Source organism: Eschrichtius robustus, chromosome 7 (assembly GCF_028021215.1).
Source record: "Eschrichtius robustus isolate mEscRob2 chromosome 7, mEscRob2.pri, whole genome shotgun sequence".
Taxonomy (NCBI): domain Eukaryota; kingdom Metazoa; phylum Chordata; class Mammalia; order Artiodactyla; family Eschrichtiidae; genus Eschrichtius; species Eschrichtius robustus.
In genome coordinates this window covers 83276689-83296357 of record NC_090830.1, presented here as the reverse complement: position 1 = coordinate 83296357, position 19669 = coordinate 83276689, and the positions used below count along the sequence as shown (strand labels likewise).

At 57.1% G+C, this 19669-nt stretch overlaps 1 protein-coding gene across 3 annotated transcripts in view; it reads right to left on the bottom strand.

Annotated features, from left to right (window-relative positions):
- The window catches only part of ZMIZ1 (zinc finger MIZ-type containing 1), a 232916-nt gene extending 224497 nt beyond the window's left edge, over positions 1-8419 (bottom strand). For all 3 annotated transcript variants that reach the window (XM_068547971.1, XM_068547973.1, XM_068547972.1), the window contains exon 1: positions 8127-8419. The gene's annotated coding sequence lies outside the window, so the exon portion shown is untranslated. The remainder of the gene's footprint in view (positions 1-8126) is intronic.
- Between the last annotated feature and the right edge of the window lie 11250 nt (positions 8420-19669).

The window sequence follows — 19669 nt, the reverse complement described above, 5'->3', positions numbered from 1 at the left end:
CCTCAACCTAACGGAAAGGTAATATGTTCTTTTTATACTATTAGTGAGCCTGTTTTGCAGATGTGGAGCTGCCCAAAGTCAGAGATGTCACAGAGGGTGGAGATGAGAGTTGATCCCAGGCAGTATATGAGCCTAAAACAAACGAGTTGCCCAAGAAATGCTGGCTATTAGGATATTTATGGAGGACTTTGGTTAGTTGTTTTAAAGATGTAAACAGCAGAAGCACCAAAATAATGACATCAATAAGAAAATTCCACCCCTCCGCATCCAGAACACTCAGGCCCCCTCAATGAGACACTCTGGTGCAAGGGATCCATCTCGCTGTGTGATGTGCGGCCAGTCCCTTTACGTCTCTGGGCTCTGGGTTTCCCCACTGCAAAACAGGAAGGTGGGACAGAGACCTAGAAGGGCCCTCCCCACCTGCAAATGCCAAAGGGTTTCAGGACCCTTCCCCAGAGGTCTGTGTGCCCCATTTGTCCCTCAGCCAGAGTGCTACCTGGGCTAAGCCGAGTGCCAGGTTTCCTAGCTTTGGCCAAGGTCTACCAGGGAGTAGGATTGGAGTTTGGACAAAAGCCCGGGCATGGGGTGAGGCCCAGGCACCTGGCTCTCCTCCCTCATCCTGAGGTGACACGGGTGACTCCCACGGCGGACCGGGCTCCCTCCCTGCTTCTCCATCCACAGAGGAAGTGTTAGCAGGAACAAGGCAGCAGGCCATTCTACAAAGGACAAAAATCAGCCCTCAGAGGGCCGGGTGGGGCTGGGAGACAGGCAGAGGAAGCCACCCATCTCCTTGGACTAAACAGGCCTGGGCAGATGAGAAATCTTGTACCCTCCCTAAAGGGTTTCTGTTTTACTTCCCTCAAATCTCCAATGCAACCAGCCTATTATTACCTTTCAAGAAATATGCTGCTGGGTTGGGGCTCCATGGCCCATCCTCCCCCAACTGCATAGGATCTGGGGGTTCGACTGAAAATGTCCTCCCCAGGTTCATCTGGCCCTTCCCAAGTCAAAGGTGGAACAGCATTCATTTCTGAGCTCCAAAGGGTGGCTATTGGGGCTGCACCAGGCCAACAATAGGTGCTCAATACATGTTTAATGAACTAATGGGCTAGAGAGACAGGGTTCCAGCCCTGGCTCTGCCATTAATTCGCTGTTGCCCTTGGATACAGCCAATTGTTTCTTTCCATAGTTGGGTTTCCCGGACTGGAAAAAAAAAAGTCAGACCAGGTAACCCTTATGGCCCCTCAATTCTACACCACATGCTTAGGTGTGCAACACACAGGCAGGGAGCTTCCACAGTAGAAGGAGGTTTCAAACATCTCTTCCCACTGCTCCAGAGCGAAGAGGAGGACAGGACGTGACTGCTGGGTGGGAAGCTCCCAGGCAGGGGTTCTGAAGGCATCACAGCCATCCGCCCCCCTTCCCTGCAAGTGCCAAACTCTGTGGGTGAATGACTAGAGATGCTGGGGAATGAGAATGGGGACAGGGTAGAAGAAAGGATAGAAAGTGGGTGCAGTGTCCATTTAAGACAGACACCAAAATAATTCCAAAATAATTTTAGAAGAGCCACTGAAAAGTACAAAGAGACTATATTTTAAACGACATGCCTCCCCTCCCCCCAACATTCAGATCAGCTCTGTTATTTTCCGGCTAATCTATAATCTGCATTGAGGTGGACCCTCCAAACAATCAAGAATCTGGGACAGACTGGTGGGAGAGGAGGGAGAAAGCCCCCATGTCTGGGAGCCCTGGGAGAGGCAGGCCTGAGTCCTCAGCAGAAACCCTGGCCAGCAGAGGCAACAGCATTGTGTCTGTGTACAGGTAATGCCAACTGGGGAGCCAGCTTTGAGACAAATGAATCCCTCCAGCCCCTATCTCTGGCAGCAGACTTCTCTGGAGGGTTTACTAGCCCCTGGACAATTCTAGACCTGCCCTGAAGTCTCCAGGTACAAAGATTACAAAGCCAGAACAGAAGTCCCTGCCACCCTGCCACTACCAGCCAACCAGGCCCTAGGCCAGTCCCTATCCGTCTGCAGGCCTCAGTTACCCCACTGGCACAGTGAAGGGTTTGAGCTGGATGATCCCTAAGGGCCAGGCCTGCTGTGACAGTCTGCAATGCTAAGACTCTATGGAAAAGCACAACACCTACATCAATCAGGCCTCCACCCCGGAGACCTGGGAAGGGAGTTCCCAGTCCCCAGCCGGCTGGCTAAGGCTGGGGGCTGGGGCCGAGTAGAGTCCCCACACCGTCTGTCCTCAACAGCCTGCCACGGCTGAAACCTTCGAGTGGTTACAATTACAGCCGGGCTAACAGGATTAGGGGAGCATTGAAATCTAAGAAATCTAATTAGCTCAGACACCCCGGCCTCCCCCAACACGATCCTGCAGTAACCCCGGCAGCTGGGCCTGACAGGCGGGGCCCGGGGCCCGCCCGGGCCACAGTCGTTACCTGTGCAGGTGTGCCAGGCTGGGCCAGGGTTCCTGGGGAGCTGCCAGTTCAGCCTGCCCGGCTGCTCCCTGCTCTGGACACCACCACCTGCAGCCTTGTCCTGGGGTGGCACTCAGATGAGCTCCAGAAAACCCGGGGCAGGGGCCTGGCCTGCAGGCGGGCAGTGTCAAGGGGCAGAAGGAATTCAAGAGCCACCATAGGGCGGCTACCCCGCACGGCCTGGGGACTGACTCAGCCAGAGGAGGGGCAGGCTGAGCCAACGTCTGTACCTATAGAAACCATCACAGCCCAGGAAAGAGCCTTGGTCTGCCCGGGGATCTGGGGCCTGGCAACATCTCTGCTTCCTGCTCCAGGGCCAGGGATGAAGCCCTACGCACAGACACGTGTGCCCTGGGCAGTCATGGCAGGATTTGGGGCTCAGAGCAAGCTCTGGCCGTAGGACACTGTGCCATAAGAAAAGGGTGCAGTTGCTCGGGGCATGGGCCGCGTGCTGCCAAATGGGGGGAGCAAGGGAGGCCCCACCATGACCCTTCCTGGGCACAGCTCCTCCACCTTAACCTCAGTCCCCGATTCCCCATTCTCGGGGTCCACATGGATTTCTGTATCCTTGTCCCTGCCTTGCTGGTGGACTGGGAAGGCAGTAGCACAGCTGGCATCTGTAAGGCCTGGGGTTGAGTCCTGGCTGAGGCACAGGTCATTTCACCTCCCTGAACCTCAGTTTTCTTCTCTGCTAAATGGGGCTAATTCCAAATAGAAGCTAGCTTCCGCTGCTGTTCTTGGGGTTAAGCAAAGTTGGAGAGCGCTTCTAAATCCACCAAGTGCCATACAAAGGTGAGGGGCTGTGGTTATTACTGTCATCCTGCGCCCCGTGGCAGGCAGCCAGCAGGTGGTGGTTAATTATTTATTTGGACTGATCTTCCTGCCCTTGCTGGACTGGGAGCTCCTAAGGAACAGGAACTGTCTTACACATTTCAGGGTCTCTCACAGGCCACGGTCCTCACACTGCGGACTCCCAGGAAGTATCTGTGGGATCAATGCTGGGCCCCTGACCCAACCCCACCCCCTGCTATCTATCTCCTTCCTTCTCCTCCTACCCGATCCAAGGAAAGTGCCAGGAGGCAAAGCTGGCACACAAAGACAGATGACAGTGAGCCCCTCAGGCAGACCCTCTCCTACTCCCCACAGGTCACTCCCAATAAGGGCTGGAAGCAGCCATTTGAAGGGTGTCCTCCCACCCCACAGGAGTGTGGCTTGCCTGGGCACTGGTATTGAATCTGGGATCATTCAGGAAAGTACGAGTCTGTGGTCTGGAGAACCCCCAGCTCCTCAAGCCCAGAGAGGGTCAGGAGGGGTTGATTTCCAGAAGGCATGCAGCCGAGCACACCAATAGTCAGAACTGTCCACCAAAGGCAAAAACTCCCCTAAGGTAGTGAACTCCCTGTCATGGGGAGCATGCAAGCCAAGGCTGGACAATAAGCTGCCAGGGAGGTAGCCTTGGATGGGAGAGCAGTTTCTGGAAAATGCTTCTAGCACCTCCAATCCAACCCCTTTGTGCCTCATCCATCCTGTACCCAGAGCCTGCCAGGCCTTCAGGGGACACACACCCAGGGATCTCACGCCCATATCTGCCTCATCCTCACAGCAAGGATTGGGGGGCGGGGGGGGGTTCTGCCCTTGGGCCCATTTTACAGATGTGGAGACTGAGGCCCAGCTGAGTGAAGCTATGGGCTCAAAGCAGCCAGTCAGCTACAGCCTCCTGACCCCTCTCCCCTACCTCCTCAGGTAATAGGAAACGCCCTCATAATCGTGACGGGTTTCTGGACTCTTTCCTCACAGCCTGCGCTTGGGACTGGTTTTCTCAGCCTCCCTTCATCTTCCCTGAGGGCAGGGTCCAACCTCTGGATCACCCCTGGAGCTTCCAGCCTACGCAGGCTCTGCCTCCCCCTTTCCTCAGGGTAGAGCTCTAGGGACAAAGAGCCCCCCTCCTTAGAGGGCGTGGACAGAAGCCACTGTGTCCTGCTGAGAGGTCAGAGCAGTCACCAGGCAAGGCTGCAGCAGGGTTCAGGGTAATTACAGCAGCCCGGCCTTTGTTGTCCACACAAAACCTAAGGAACCTCATAAAGATGAGGTGGTGATAGGAGCCAGGCTAGGGCCCTGGGGAGCAAAGTTATGAATGAAAACTTATGGGACTCAGGACCTGGCAGGCCTGGCTTCCTGGTTCTGTGACAGAGTGCCCAGAGAAGCTTCCGGAAATTGACTTGTTGGTGCCTGAATTTCTTACAGCAACATCTCTCCATGAGACTAGGGTCACGACTGCCTGTTGGATGCTGGCCGAGGCTAGAGAACTCAGTATCTGTGGCTTCACACACGCGGACTCTTATGACAAAACTCTCAGGACACAGCAGGTTTCCAAGTGTCTTCCTTCCTTATTTACCCCGATCTCTGTCAATCAGGGAAAAAGTGAAGTCTGCAGCTCTTAGCTGGGTCCTTCCCTCTGCAATTTTCCATTGATGGTGTACACCTGTCCTAGGCTGGGGCACATCTCTGGGGACCAGGGATGGAAACAATGTTGTGTTACTGTCACTGGGCATATGTGTGTGTGTGTGTGTGTGTGTGTGTGTGTGAGAGAGAGAGAGAGAGAGAGAGAGAGAGAGAAAGAAACCCTAAGTCTCTGGACCTTTCTTTGCTCCTGGCTGAGAAAGGAATGAGGCTCCTCCTCCTCTCTCCTTCCTTAGGAGAAAAAAGGGACATTTGTCCCCATAAAGAAGCCAGCAATCTTTTTTGCATAGACAGGACTAGTTATCAAAGTTTCCCATAAGTCCAACAATTACTTATTCCCAACTCTTCTCTGTGAGCCATACCCTGAATGCCTCAAAACCCCAATCCAAAAACCATTTAAAACCCTTGAAAACTCCCTACTGCTCAATCCCCACCACCCCCTAGTCACCACAGTCACTGCCACCAACTCAGAAGTCTACAGTTTTGAGATTTACATGTGAAAACAGCATTTCATATCCTTGTGACTTGGGACAAGGAGATGCTTCTGTCCTTTTGGGGAAAACAACACCCAACCGAAAACATAAAACTCAGAAGAAAACACCATCGCCCTCCAAATGCATTCCCTTGGCCCCAAAGTCGCACGTGCTCTGTGGCAGATACGGCTTTCAATGTGTCTTTTGTTTGATGCTGGTGCTTCAATATCTTCAACCTGAAGAGAGAAAGGTCAGCACATGGCTTGGGGCATTCACAAACTGCGCCACGAGGGGCAGGCAGCGGGCAAGTGAGGGGCCAGGAATTCCCTGGACCCCCTCAAAAAGCAGCCAGGACAGAGAAAGTTACGGGTTTGCTCCCTCATCTGAACTTCCCTGAGAGCGACTTTTAAACTCCCGGGACCACACTACAAATGCCAGCAAAGGCCAGTCAGACTTCATCACCAGCCAAGCTGCCCATTCTCCAGCTACAGCGCCTGCCTCTTTATCTCTACCTTCAAGAAACAATAATAAGCAAACCCAGGCACCTCTGGGAACAGCCTCTGGCCTCCTGCCCTGCCCTGTGTAAGGAGCCTGTCTTCACACCCACGAGGGAGGAGGAGACAGCACTGGCTAACCCTCTGGTCTACCAGGCCCTGTTCCCGGGGTTGCAGCAAGGAGACAAACTGTTGCTCAAGAAAATCCTCCAGAAAACCCTTGGCACCAGAAGGCAACTCCGGGCAGCTCCTGCCCAGCGCCAAGCCAGGGGCTTCCAGAGGTGGCTTCCCTCTGCCCTTTTAAATCTGTGGGGCTGGGCCCTACTCTCCCATGCCCTGGGCTGTCCACCCAGGGGGCTCCGAATGGCCATGGCAGAGCAGGGAGGAAGAAAAGGCTGGCCGAGCAGTGCCCTCACCCTGCCAGCTCAGCCGCCAGCTTCTTGGAGGACCTCTGAGAGAACATTTGTTTGGGCTGCCAAGTTAAATCTTCCTCCCTCATGTCAGGGCATTGGAAAGGCAGTCAGGGGGGAGGAGAAGGCGGAGAGCGGGGGAAGGAGCAGCGGGAAGGAGGGAGGCAGGCGGGCAGGCTCTCAGAGCCCCAGTTACTCCGGCACTGCCTGCGCAGGAAGCTTGCGGCTCCCAGGCAGGCGCTGCCGGGACTCCGGACACCCAAGCAGGGGCCGGGCCGCCAGGCCTCCAGGGTCAGGCGCCAGGTGCCAGGAGCCCTGGGCTCCCGCCCAGGGAGAGGCCCTCGCTCCGTGGCCCGCCGGAGGAGCGAGGTGGGAAGGGACGGCAAGGGAGAAAAAAGTTTGCGGCAGGTAGAGGGGTCGGGCTGAGCGGCCCTGCTGTCGGGCTGTCCCCCGGGGAGGGGTGGGGGGCCCGGGCCGACTGCCCTGGCTTGCACCCGCCCGCCCGCCCTCCCGCTCGGGTTGTTTACATTCCTGGAGTGTCTTTTAAACCCGGGGCTGAGGCCGGCTCCCGGCCTTCTCCGGCGGCTCCGGGGCAGTCTCCCGTGAAAATCTGCTGGCGCACAATGGCCGGGAAGGCGGCCGCCCCTCGCCCGCGCCCCTGCTGCTCCGGGGCGGGGAGCCTGCCCTCCGCACCGCGCCCTCTCCTCGCCCGGCTGGCTTCCTGGACAGATGTCCCCGGCGAGGGGGCGACGCGCGCCCGCTGCCCGCGCCCCAGACGCCGAGGCCGCGCTCCCCACTGTTTTCTCCCCAGCCCAGACGCCAGGAATGTGAAACAAGCTTCCAGAGCCCGCCCCCGACCCCAGCTCCAGCCCCGGCCCGGCCCCCCAACCTCCGCCCCGGCCGGCCTCCCACTCCCCCGGGGCCGCCGCCGCCGCCGCCGGAGACGGAGAGGAAGAAAAGAACACGGGGAAATTACTTTCGTATTTGCAACGCGCGCGCACACACGCACATCTTTCCCCTGGGCTCCCCTCCTGGCCGGGGCAGCCCCATCGAGGCTTTGGCCTTAAGGTTCCTCGGGCTTCTAAAGATCTACTGGAAGACCCTACACACACCCCTTGGCGTTCCCCGCTAGTATGGTACGCCGCGTCTCCCTGGGCAATTCCCACACAAACAACTTAACCGCGCCCCCCCTCCCATTTACAAAAGTGTGTGTTTTCCCTGGAAATTCAGATGCACAACTTAACACCACCACCCCTTGCCGCCACGAAATCCGGCGCCTTCCCTGGCGGTTCCCCTACACACAGGCGCACAACTTCGCGTCTTTCCAAAGGAGACGAGGGAAACCGAGGTGATCCTACGCCGGTCCTTCCTTCCTTCCTTCCCTCTCTCTCTCCCTCCCTTCCTTCTTTCTTCCCTCCCTCCCTCCCGAATCCTGGTCCTGCCCGGCCCCCGGTGTACTGAACCAGGGCTGCAGGCGCGCCGGCAGGAGGCGGGCACCAGGTCCGCGCGCGTACAACTGCACTCACGCCCCGCGCACCCGAAGAGCCCCGGCCCCCGCGCGCAGACCAAGACGGCTCCGCGCAGCCCGGCGTTCGCCGGTCGCCTGGGCCTCGGCCCCTGGTAGCCAAGAAGAGCGCAGCGGGGCCCAGCCGCCGGCCACTCGTCCGGCTCGCCAGGTACCGGCGGCAATTAAAGGGAAAAACCCTAACGCCCAGCGCCCCACTATCGCACCCCAAGAGTCCACGGGGAGCGGGAGGAAGGCCTGGGGCCAGCGGACGCCCGGGTCTGGCCCCAAACTTACCCGGAGCTGCGAGCGCCGCTGCCGCCGCTGGAGGACGCGCCGCTGCCTCCGCCGCCGCCGCCGCTGCCGGGCAGGGCCGGCTCCGGCCGGGAGGAGCTGCGAGGGCGCCGAGATGGGCTCCGCGCCGGCTTCTGCTCCGCGCCGACCGGGGCTGGGGTCACCGCGCTGCGCCGGCGCTGCTCGCTCGCTCCGCCGCCCGGTCGCTGCTCTCCGCCTGCCGCCCGGCCGCTCGCTCTCCCGGGCGCCAGCCGCCGCTCGCTTTTTTAATGTCCACAGACAGTGAAAAGGAACTCGGCGTTAGGGGGTGAGTAAGTGAATCAACTCGCCCGGAGCCGAGCAAGTTGAAGTGTCAGATTACATTGGCTATTCTATTTCCAAAGGGCCCCGCGCCGCCGGCCGGCCGCAAAAGCCGGTGCGGAACTAGGGGAGGAGCGGAGCGCCGCGCCACCGCCACCGCCACCGCCGTCGCCGCCGCCGCCGCCGGCGCTCAGCTCCGCTCGCCCAGCGCTGTCTGCGCTCTCGCCTCTCCCTCTGTCTCTTTTCGCCTCTCTTTCTCTCCCTCGCCTTTCCTTTCCCTTTCCCTCTTTTGCTCCCTTTCTTCCCAGCTCCTCGGTCTGGGCGCTCTCCAAGCTTTTTCCCCTCTATGGCTCTGATTGGGCTTCACGCGTCACCCACTCCCACTGACCTTCTCTCTCCTACCTCCACTACTCCCTGGCCGCTCCCCCCACCAACCGCGACCCCACCCCCACCCGCTCCAGCAAGTTTGGAGCAGGAGAGAAATGCTGAGGATCACATTGGAGAGGGGGCTAAAATCACCTGTCTCACCGGAGTGTCCCCCGCTTTGCTCTCAAGCCCCCGACTGGAGTGCGTTTGGGGCCGCGAAAGCTGTCAGGTACCCCGAACTGGGGCTGAGCGAGTTGCTAACGAGATTGCCAAAGACTTCCGTTGGAGGAGGCTTTGGGATTGCTCCTAAAGCCCGGGGGCTGGCGGGAGGGGCGAGCAGAGGAACCCCCCCCCCGCCCCCGCCAAGGGCAATGTTGGGGTAGGCTAGAGCGCTGGGTAGAAGCGGTGCGCACGGTCTGTCCCCGGTACCCTGCGCGGTCCAAAAGCGCTTGGATTCCCAGAGGCCCGGCGGGAAGCGTCCCGGCCCAATGTGTGCGGGCGGGGTGGGGGCCGCGGGATCCCGGCCCAGGGCTGTGCACTGTCCCAGGAGCCGCGGAGAGCGATGGCACTCACAAGGCTTAGTTGGGTGAGCCCGGTCGCGGGGTTCCCCTGGCAGACCCACGCCTGAGAGCATCTAAGTGCGCGCCCACTTTGGCTCACGTCCGCTGCCCCTCACACGGAAACTCCTACACAAACGGCACACACGTTCGCGCCCACACTCAGTATTACAAACACGCTTTCACACGCACACGCACCCACACACGTACACTTTCGCTCACAAAAATGCCCGTGTACACGGCAAGCGCGCACACACACACACCACTGTGCAAACCCACATACATTCAAAAAACAAAACATCTCTCTGTGCACTAAATCCTCACGTTCAAGTACATATACAAATACATCCCCTCACGTTCTCTTCCACACCCCTTCCCCAAGCCCCCCTACTCATGATTTGCGGTACCCTCAGTCCCAAATCATAGTCAGCGCCCGCGCAGCCCGGGTTGGACACACACGCGCGCGCGCACGCGCGCACTCCCCTCCCCGCACAAGCTGGGGAGGCTTCGGCCCGGCGCCCGCTTCGGATTCCAGGTGTGGTGGCGGCTCCGCGCTCCGCGTTTTGCAGTTCGCCGCGGTGTCGGAGGCGAGGCGAGGAAGGGAGCTGGAATAACAAAGGCAAGTTGGGGAGAGCGCAAGGGGGCGCAGCCCCGGTCGGGCCGCGGGGGGAGCCTTGGTCGGCCGGGGCTTTGGAGGCTGCAGGGTCTCGGGCGCCTGAAGCCGGAGATGGGGAGGGAGGGTGGGGGTCGAGGGGCGGGGCCGCAGCGTGACGTCAGAGAACAATGACACCGCCGGGGGAGGGGGGCGGGCACCCGGAGACAGCCGAGGCGGGGGTCTCCCCCGGGGCCTGAGACTAGCGGAAGACGTCCTGGCCCGGCCAGAGCCGCTGTCTGATTGACGAGGCCCGCTTGGGAGCGCGGACGTGCCACGCAGACTCGAGGATCACCCCCGGCCTCCTGGGCAGTGATCAGCGCGGACCCTGGGCCAACGCGGGAGCAGGCCGGAGTACCATCCCCCCCAACCCCCATTTTAGAACATCTTTCAGAGGGCTTCTCTGACCTCGGCTTGAACTCCTTCAGGGCCGGCGAGATCACTCCTTCCACCACCGGAGGGAGAAGAGGCAAAATGAATTTGCCAGCCCTGAATTCATTCTCAAGGCTACAATATTCTGACAGCCAGCAAACTCAGCCTGAATTCCTGAGGGCTCAGAGGACTGCAGCTCAGGTCCAAAGGGGCTGGGGGACGGAGGGAGGATGCCGGGAGCCTGCTTGATTTTCCCATGGGAAATTCTGCCTCCCTATGCCATTAGGCACTTCTTTCTGGGCCTCACTCCTTCGACCTGTCACATGGACTGTTACCGCGCTGCTACTTTGCTACTGCTCTCACACAGGTGTCAGCTGAGCGTCCCCTGGGGAGGGTGGATGGTATGAAAGACTTCCAGACCTCTAGGGACACCAGGGAGGCGCGGTCCCAGCACATTCCTGTGGGAGGGAGCCCCAACCCCTCGTCATCGAAGTGGCCCAGGTTCATTAAGTTGGGACATGAGGGTAGCCTGAGAAACCCTTGAAGGCCTGATCCAGGGCTGGAGGGTGGCAATTCCACTTGCTGAAAGGTAACTGGAGCCACAGCTGCCCTCCCTCCACCCCCACCCCACCCCACCCCACCTCCAAGAATCCATAGCATTGCAGCAGCCAGAAAGCCATCCCCACCCCAGGTCCAAAACCTTAGGACAGAGTTTCTGGGTGTTTAAGGACCTGGAGGGCAAGAATTCAGCCCCAGCCGAGAACTAGGCCAGTTCCTGTTGCCTTGATGACCACCTACGTCAGAATGTTCAGTCCTCTCAACATTTTTGTCCAAATCTCTCAGCGAGTGACAAGGTATAGCTACCTCGAGGAAGTGGGGGGATGCAGGTGACCTTGGGGGTGACCACTCATGTTCAAAAGCTCCTGTCCAGAAGACACCTACCTGCCACCTCCCTTGCCAGTTCCTTTTGCATCTGGAAACTGGGAAGTGGCTGAAGAGGGCAGAAGAGCCAAGCCCAGCACACAAAGCAGGCCCAACTCTCTGAAGCATGGAGCCGGGGGGTAATCTCCCCTCTTCCCAGTTGGGCAAGCATGGCACTTGATGGCAGCAAGTCCAAGAAATCTCACCTGGGCCCTGAGTCTGCCCAGCCTCCTGGGGACCCTGGGCTCCAGTTCTTGGGACTCAGGCCCTTGCTGTCTCTATTCCACTTTCGAGAAATAACAAGGCAGGTTTGATCCCTGTGGGGTCTTGGAAGATGCTATGACTTAGTTAGTGCCTACTGTGTGCTGGGTACTGTGCTGAGGGCCTCTGAAGCATTAGTTTATTGAATTCTCACATTGCTTTGAGTTAGGTGCTGTTACCATTCCCCCTTCAGAGAAAACTGCACCGTGAGGGATTTGTCCAGGGTCAACAGGAGTCAAACTCAGGTCCTCATTAACAAAGTTTCCTGCTGGTCCCTCAGCCCCAGCTCTGTATCCTCATCCTTAGACTCTCTGTGTGACCCTAGGCAAGTAGCTAGCCCTCTCTGGGCCTCTGTAAACCAAGGGCAAGGTCTCATCATGGTGATCAGGCATCTTTGGGGACCGTGTGTTCTGAGCCCCCACCCTCTTGGCCTTGGCCTCTGTGGGCCTGGAGGTCTGGGGTGAATCAGAGAGGATAGTGCTTTCACTTCCCAGCCACTGGGAGCTGGAAGATGGATTCCGCTCAGCCCATGCAGGCCCATAAATCACCTGGCTCCAGAGGCGGCTTCAGCGGCCATCAGGAGGGTGCAGGCTGCACGGGGCCTGCCTGTGGGCACCAGTATGGGGCCCAGCCCACACCCACCTTCAGAACAGACTTAAGTGCTATTAATTCCCTCACCCTCCACCCTCCGGGGAGCTATCAGCAGGAGAAGAAGGCCATTGCTTAGGCCTGGGAGGAAGGCAGTGGTGGGAGGCTTTAGGTCCTGTGCAGGGTGTCATGACTGTGGTCCCCTCGGGCAGGGGCTTCTCAGTGGGCTGGGGGTGGTCAGGGGACTGACACATGTGGGGGGTGAATTCCTGCATCTACGGGGTTGCCTTCTCTGTCTCCACTCTCTACAACCCCCCTCCCCAAAAGGGAGCCAGAGGGCTAAAGGGGCAGGAGGAAAGTTACATTCATTGAGTGCTTACGGTTCCCCAAGCACTTGGGAAATAGTCTCTCATTACATCCTCTCCACAAGCCAGAAGGTGTAATTTGCCTCTGAGGAAAGAAGCTCAGAGAGATTTAAGTGACCTGCTTAGGACCTCACAACTACTCAGTGGGCGGGGCTGGGAGTGAGCTGCAGGTCTGGGCTGGGCCTCTGGGTTGAGAATGGGGACTTGCCTTCATCTCATCCCCAGGCTATGGCGCAGACAGGGTGACCAGCTGGGTACTTTGAGGTGGAGTAAAGACTCTTACTCACCAGGCAGTCATCGGGCCCTCCCATGGCAGTGGAATAACAGGGAGGACCTTTAGTCTTCACACCTTGGTTGGATCCAGGAGACATTTGGTTCCTGCCCAGCTCTGAGGCCTGTGCCTCTAAGGGTGGGTGGTGAGGTCCAGCAGAGAGCAGATGTGCACAGCAGGCTCCCCTGGTCTGCCTCCTCTCCTCTCCGTATACCCATCAGATGGCCCCCTCCATTCTCTGAGGCCACACCCACCCAGCATCCAGGCCCCGATTCTCCCAGGCCCTTCCCCCAGGCCTGTTATCTTCTCAGTTTCCATCAGGGAGCTCTGCCCCATGGTTCCAGACCCAGCTCCAGCACCACTCACTTCTTCCCATCGGAGGCCCCAGAGAGTAAACCGAGAGCCTGCCTCCACATCACAGGCTCTGTGCCTCTGTTTCCCCATCTGCCAAGCAAGAGAGCGTGGGACACACAGGTGTTGTCCAATGGCAGTTGTGCCTCTGATCATCCTGCGATTCTGTAGGTCTGAGCTTTCCAGCCTTGGGCTGAGCTACAGTGCACTTTAGGGTTTCGGGGGAGGGTGGTTGCTTTGGGGAGTGCTCTCAGAGGCCCCCTTTTGGCCAGGTAGGGACAGGAAAATATCTCGGAGGGAGCTGTCCGAGACTGTGAATAGGTAACAACCTTAACACCTCCCTTCAGGGGGTACCTCTCACTCTCTGAGCCTCACAACGGCCCTTTTAAGGGTGACAACACTGAGCCTCAGATGGAGGTGGTGGCTTTCCCATGGCCACACATCTAGGAAGAGTCAGAGATGGGACAGGAACCAGTTCTCCTAATCCTTCACCTGCACGAGTGCTGCCAGAGGGGTGATCTAGCACGTCCTGCACTGCAGGGTGGGGGCGGGGCGGACTCTGGGACAGGCGATGGGAGGAGGGTCAAGCCTTCTCCCTCCTTCTTGACAGCTCCTGTGCCCTGAGGGATACCTCCTTTCTGGCGCTGGAGGGGGCGGAGAAGATCTCAGAGCCTCAACATCTCCCCTCCTCACCTGGACAGCAGTTGCCTGGCCTCAAGGCTCATACCTCTTGCCCTGACCCTGTCATGTAGCCATTCTGGGTGGCTTCCAGAATTGTCAGCATTATATACTTACTGTCCTTCTCATGCTCTGCCTACCTCCTGGGACGCACCCCTCCCAGCCTTCTAGGCCACATCTACAGCCACCTGCTGGGAAGCCTCTTCTGATTACCTCTGGCAGATGTGCTGCCTACCTGGTCTCAACCCCATATGCTGCTGTCCGCATAGCATTGTCATCGTTATAGCAATTACTGGTTAAGTTCTTACTATGTGCCAGGCACTGTGTATAAACTCCTCCAGTCCTCACTTGAGCTGATTATTAGGATTAACGTCTCCATTTTACAGATGAGGAAATTGAGGCACAGAGAGTTTCATTTGCCTGGTGTGACACCTCACTAGTCAGGGAAGTTATTTGGTATGCGCCCATCTCCCCTCCCTGGGGACTGCAGGCTGTAGGATCGCTCACTGCTCTATCCCATCACCCAGCATAGCTGCTGAGTGACTGATGGCTGGGTCAAGTGCCGTGAGAGATGCAGGGGGCACACAAGGATGAACCAGACCCAACCTTCTGGGAGCTCACAGGCTATCAGAAAGGACTACCCACACCGAATGCCACTCTCAGAGTTTGGGGGAAAGAGACTAATCGTCACTGTGTGAGGCCTGGAAGGCCGGCTTCGTTGGGGGCCTTGGAAAGACCATAGACCAGAGTGAGGCGTGGACCTGCCCAAGGTCACACAGCAAGTTTGAGGCAGCAGTGGGGCTGAGACCCCGGGCTGCCAGTATGACGTGCCTTCTTGCACCTTGCAGCCAGCTGTAGGGCCCCTGCGCCTGTGCTGTTTCAAGGACACATGGCCTCAGACGCCTCCATGATGCTGAGCTGTTCAGTGAGTGGCTCTGGTCCTTCTCTCCCCTCTATTAAAATTTTAAAAAAAGAAGAAAGAAAGAAATCCAGGCATTGTTCCTGACTGCAGCTGGTGCCAACTAGAATCCCGCCGAACAGAATGGAGCCGAGAGCCCTGCCGCCCAGGGGCCTGGCTGCTGACACAGGGCCTTTCTCTTTTGCTTCCCAAGGGGGGCCCAGGCTGAGGCTCCGTGGGCACCCTCTCCACCTGCCTCCCTGGCCACAGCCCTCAGCCTCCTGCTGCCCTCGCCCTCTTTGCGAAAATCCGATGCCACTTGGGAGGGCCATTAGCCCCCTGCCTTCCTTCCTCATCTCCCCACAGCCTGGGGTGAGCTGGGCCTCCCTCCCTGACAGCCCGGCCCCTCACCCTACCGGGAGGGGCCTGCGATACCTCTCTGGGAGAGTGGCAGAAATCCTTTCTCCATGGAATCATTCGGAACACTGGTTCGATTTCAGAACATACCAGGATTTTCCATCTTCCCTGCCCCCAACCTGACTTGGCAGGTACCAATCCTCACCCACTAAGGCAGTAGGGAAGGCCTGGGGGGGTGGGCGGGCGGTGACAAACAGCTCTGCAGATACATAAACATGCTTTTTAAAGTCACTGGTTTGCCTGCTCCCTTTGCTCAGGGCACTTGATCTTAGGAGAAACAGGCTTCTCCAAATTCTCCCTTACTATCTTTATTTCATTCCCCCTCACTTGCCCCTTTAGAACTTTGGGCTCTGGTTTACACCCCCTCCCCGCCCCCCCTGCCACACGCACAATGAGCTGATCTGGCGCAGGTTTCCCCAAATGTCAGCCCTGAGAGAGCAGCAGCCTCGCCACTACCCAGTGTCCACGGGGGACCCTTGGGCTTGACCCAGCCAACAAAGCCAGCTTTCCAATCTCCGACTTTCCTGCAATGGGCACAGCACTTTAGAGTCTGTAGAGAGCACTTTCTGTCTCACCTGAGTGCCACAGCAGCCTCAGGAGGCAGGCAGAAGTCGACCCACTTGGCAGAGGAACAAACTGAGGGTTCAAGAGACCCGGCGGTTTGGCCAAGGTCATACAGGAAGGGGCAGAGTTGGAATGGGAAGCCTGATCTGTTGATCCCATGTTACTAAGCAGGAGTGGGGACCCGAGTGGTAATGGCCTCAGACGACGGCATTCCCAGCTCTCCAAACGCTTCCAGGAGACAGGATCTCAGACATACTGATGCTTTCAACAAATATTTATCGCATACCTGCTATGTGCCTGGCACAAAACTGGGCACTGGAGATCCAACAGTGAGCAAAACAGATGCGGTCAGTGCTTATATTCTTATGTGGAGGAGACAGACCCCAAACAAACTGCGCAGGAAGATGTGCCTGTCCTCCCCTACCCCACCCCAGCCCATGTGCCCTGGAAGGAGCTCTGGCCGAGAGGCTGGGAGACACAGGTTCTGGTCCCAGTGTTGCCACTGACTACCCCTGTGACGTTAGACAGGGTTTTCCATCTGTGAAATCTGCAAGCATGTGGCTCCTCATGCCCTACTCCCAGCCTCTGAGTCAAGTGGTTAATAATTTCCTGGCATGAATAATTACCCTGATTAAGTTTTTTCTTAAACCTGACTTTTCATAAGTTCTGGAGCCAAAAAGGGGCTTTTGACGTCATCTAATCTGAGCCCCATCACTACCAACGAGCCCCTTGGTCTCATTTCTTCCCAGGAGGTGACTGTCTCTGCTTGCATCTTTCTGGAAATGGGGAGCTTGCTCCCTCACGTAGCAGATAATGCCTAGCGGTGTGCTGCTAAATGTTTAACAGCTGGCTCTCCAAAGCAGGGAAAACCTGATCTGTAGCATTTGCTGATTTCGCATGGTGTAAGATACTCCCACCATGGCCAATTTTAGGCTGCCACCTTAATATCAACTAGGTCAGGCAGTTCCTGAAAATTTAACAATCGGCTCCTGTGAGCCAGTCCAAACTGGCCCCAACACACCACTGCCCCGCCCCACAGAGAAGCCCTGTCCAGCTTTACTTGCTGGGAAGTTCTTCCTGTTATTGAGCAAAACATCTAATTGTCAGGAACTCCAGCCTGGAAATGCTGAGCTACTTCTCTGGGGTGTCATACGACAAGGGAGACCTTTGGCCCCATGAAGCCCTTCAGAGAATTGGAGGAATTGACCCTGTCTCCCCGCGAGAAGGGTAGTTCCTGGGCCAAGTGGGGTCAGTGTATATTCACCCACCCTCCCTCCCTCCCTCCTTTCTTCTCTCCCCCTCCCTCTCCCCTCGCCCCTCCCTCCCTTCTTCCCCCCTCCCCCCTCCCTTCTTCCCCCCTCCTTCCTCAAATATTTATTGGGCCTCAGTGACATGACAGGTATTGTACTAGGTACTGTGGACACAGTGACCCATGTCTGCTCACACTGGCCCCCTCCAGCTGGAAAGTCTCCCCACTCAGCCTGTCCACCTTTGAGGCTACGCTCAGATGTCACCCACTCTCAGAAGCGCGCCCTGACCTCCACCCCTTCTCTTCCCTTCCCTCCCAGAGCCCCACCCTCCCAGAGCCTTTATCAGTCCCTGTTTGGCACTTATCACGTTCTACCTTGGATTACAGCTATTTGTGTGCGCAGCTTATCTCGCTGCCAGACAGAGAGGCAGCGCGGGCTTGTTGAAAGAGCATGGACTTTGGAGCCGCACGACCTGGCCCTGCATCCCAGCCCTGCCACTTAGGGCTGTGAGCCCTTGGGAGCTTACACACACCACCTCTTGGAGCCTCAGTTTCCTTATCTGTAAAGTGGGGTTGGTGATATCTACTAAGGTGGTTTGACCATTAAATGAGGTTAGAAATGTAAACCTCCTTTCCTGTTCCTGTCTGGACTCTCATCCTCTTAGGGACAGATTGTGTCCAGTGCCTCTTTGTATTCTCCTGGTTATAACAATAACAGTATAACTATTAACAACAATGGCAAACACTCACATAGCACTTACTGTGTACAAGGTATTATTCTAAGAACTAACATAGGTTAACTCACTTCATTATCACAAGAACCTGGTGGCCTTGGAACTATTATTATTCCCATTAATAGATGAGCAATCTGAGCCTCAGAGAGGTTAGATAATAAGCCCGAGCTCACATAGCTAGTGAGTGGGAGAGTTGAGATTTGAATCCAGAAAAATCTGCTCCAGAGCCTTAGCTGTTGAACGCTACGTCACATGGCCACAGTACGAGGGCTTGGAGGGGCTTCTGGAGTGGTGTGGGAGGGTGAGTACCCACAGTGCACCCCAGCCTGTGGACATCTTTTCCTTGACCTGTGGGGTGGGAGTGGGGGTGTACCGAGATGCTCCTGGTCTGCCCTCTAGGACCTCCCAACAGGTAAAGTGGTTTGTATTGATGAGAGGAAAGTCGCTAGGTCCCTGGGGGGAAGGGGACCGAGAGGCCACTAATGGACAAGGCAATCAGAGAAGGCTTCGTGGAAGAGGTGGCATTTGCCGTGGTCCTTGACAGATGAAGAGGACTTGGACTGGGATGGACAAGACAGAACAGCAGGAGCAAAAGTGTAGAGGTAGGGGAGGTACATTAGGGGTTCATTTAGGTGTCAGGCTAGCCATTTCCCCTTGTTCTTGAGGGTGAGATGGAGCAGACAGGGTGAATGTGGGGAGGCGTGTGTCAGTTGCCCAGTCTGCACTCAGGAATAGTCGAGGGAACTGTTTTAGGGGCCTTGAAAGCCAGCACAGACCCTAAGGAGCTGAGAGCCGATTGGGCTGCTCCGGAGGCCGGACTGGCATTTTGCCTCTCTATAATCTACTCTGAGATTCCTGAGTCCAGCTCTGCTCCCTGCTCCCATCCCTCCATTTCTCCAAGCCTCAGTTTCCCCACCTGCAGAATGGGCATGAAGAATGGACCTTTTCAGCCAGTTGAAGGATGAAACAGGCCTGGTTGGGGGGATGTGCCTCACACTCCGGGGGGCAGAAAGTAGGTGGGAAGTACGGGGGTGGGGGGAATGAGAAGCTAAAAGGGGAGGGGTGGGAGGAGCTGCGTGTGCACGGCCAGTGAGCGCCAAGCCTGCCAAGTTGGCTGAGGTTGTGCCTCGTGATTCCTCCAACACCACATGCTCCATTTTCCCGGCATTGCCAAAGGCTGCCCAGCTCTGCTGGCTTAGAAGCAATCTTCCTTCCAGGCTTCTGCAAGGACAGCTCCTGGCAGGCTCTGGTCTGACCCTGTTCCTCCGGTTCAGCCCCACCATGCCCCCTCCAGGTAGCATTAATTGTACCGACAAATCCCTGAGGGCATTCATTGTGTGCCAAGGGCCCTTTTAACTGCTTCCCTTATATTAACTAATTGAATCCTCACAAACACACTGTAATTACATTTCAAGCAAGGAAACTGAGGCACAGAAAGGTTAAGCCAGGTGGTCCCAAGGCGGTTCCCTGGTAGGACAGGTGAAGCCTGAGGAATGGAGACAGCCCGTGGAGTTTAGAGGCAGGCCCTGCGAGATAGTCGTCTGGACACCTTCTAGCTGTTTCCCTGTGGGAAATACTCCAATTCGAGCCCCCCTCACACTTTTCCTTTCTGCTCATTTCAGAGTTCTCAGGCAGCTCCTCTGTTCATACATGTGTCCATATGACCACACGTTTGACACCTTGGTCACCTGGACTCACATAGACATTCACACATGTGGTTCACCATCGTAGAGTCACAGACTCACACACACACACACACACACACACACTTTTATGTCCCTGACATGACACAGTGGCGTCTGTGAACTCACACTGCATTCCCCTTGCCCCACATCCAGCCTCTGAGGATGTCCCTCCGGCCCAGGCATTTGCATTCTTGTCCGTTCAAACCGATGGGTCCAGATGTGTACACAGAGCATCCCCTTATTACTGCAGGTCCCGCCCATATCATTGCCCCCGCTCCGCTCCTCCCGTGAGAACTGGCCTGGGGGTGCGGTTGGGG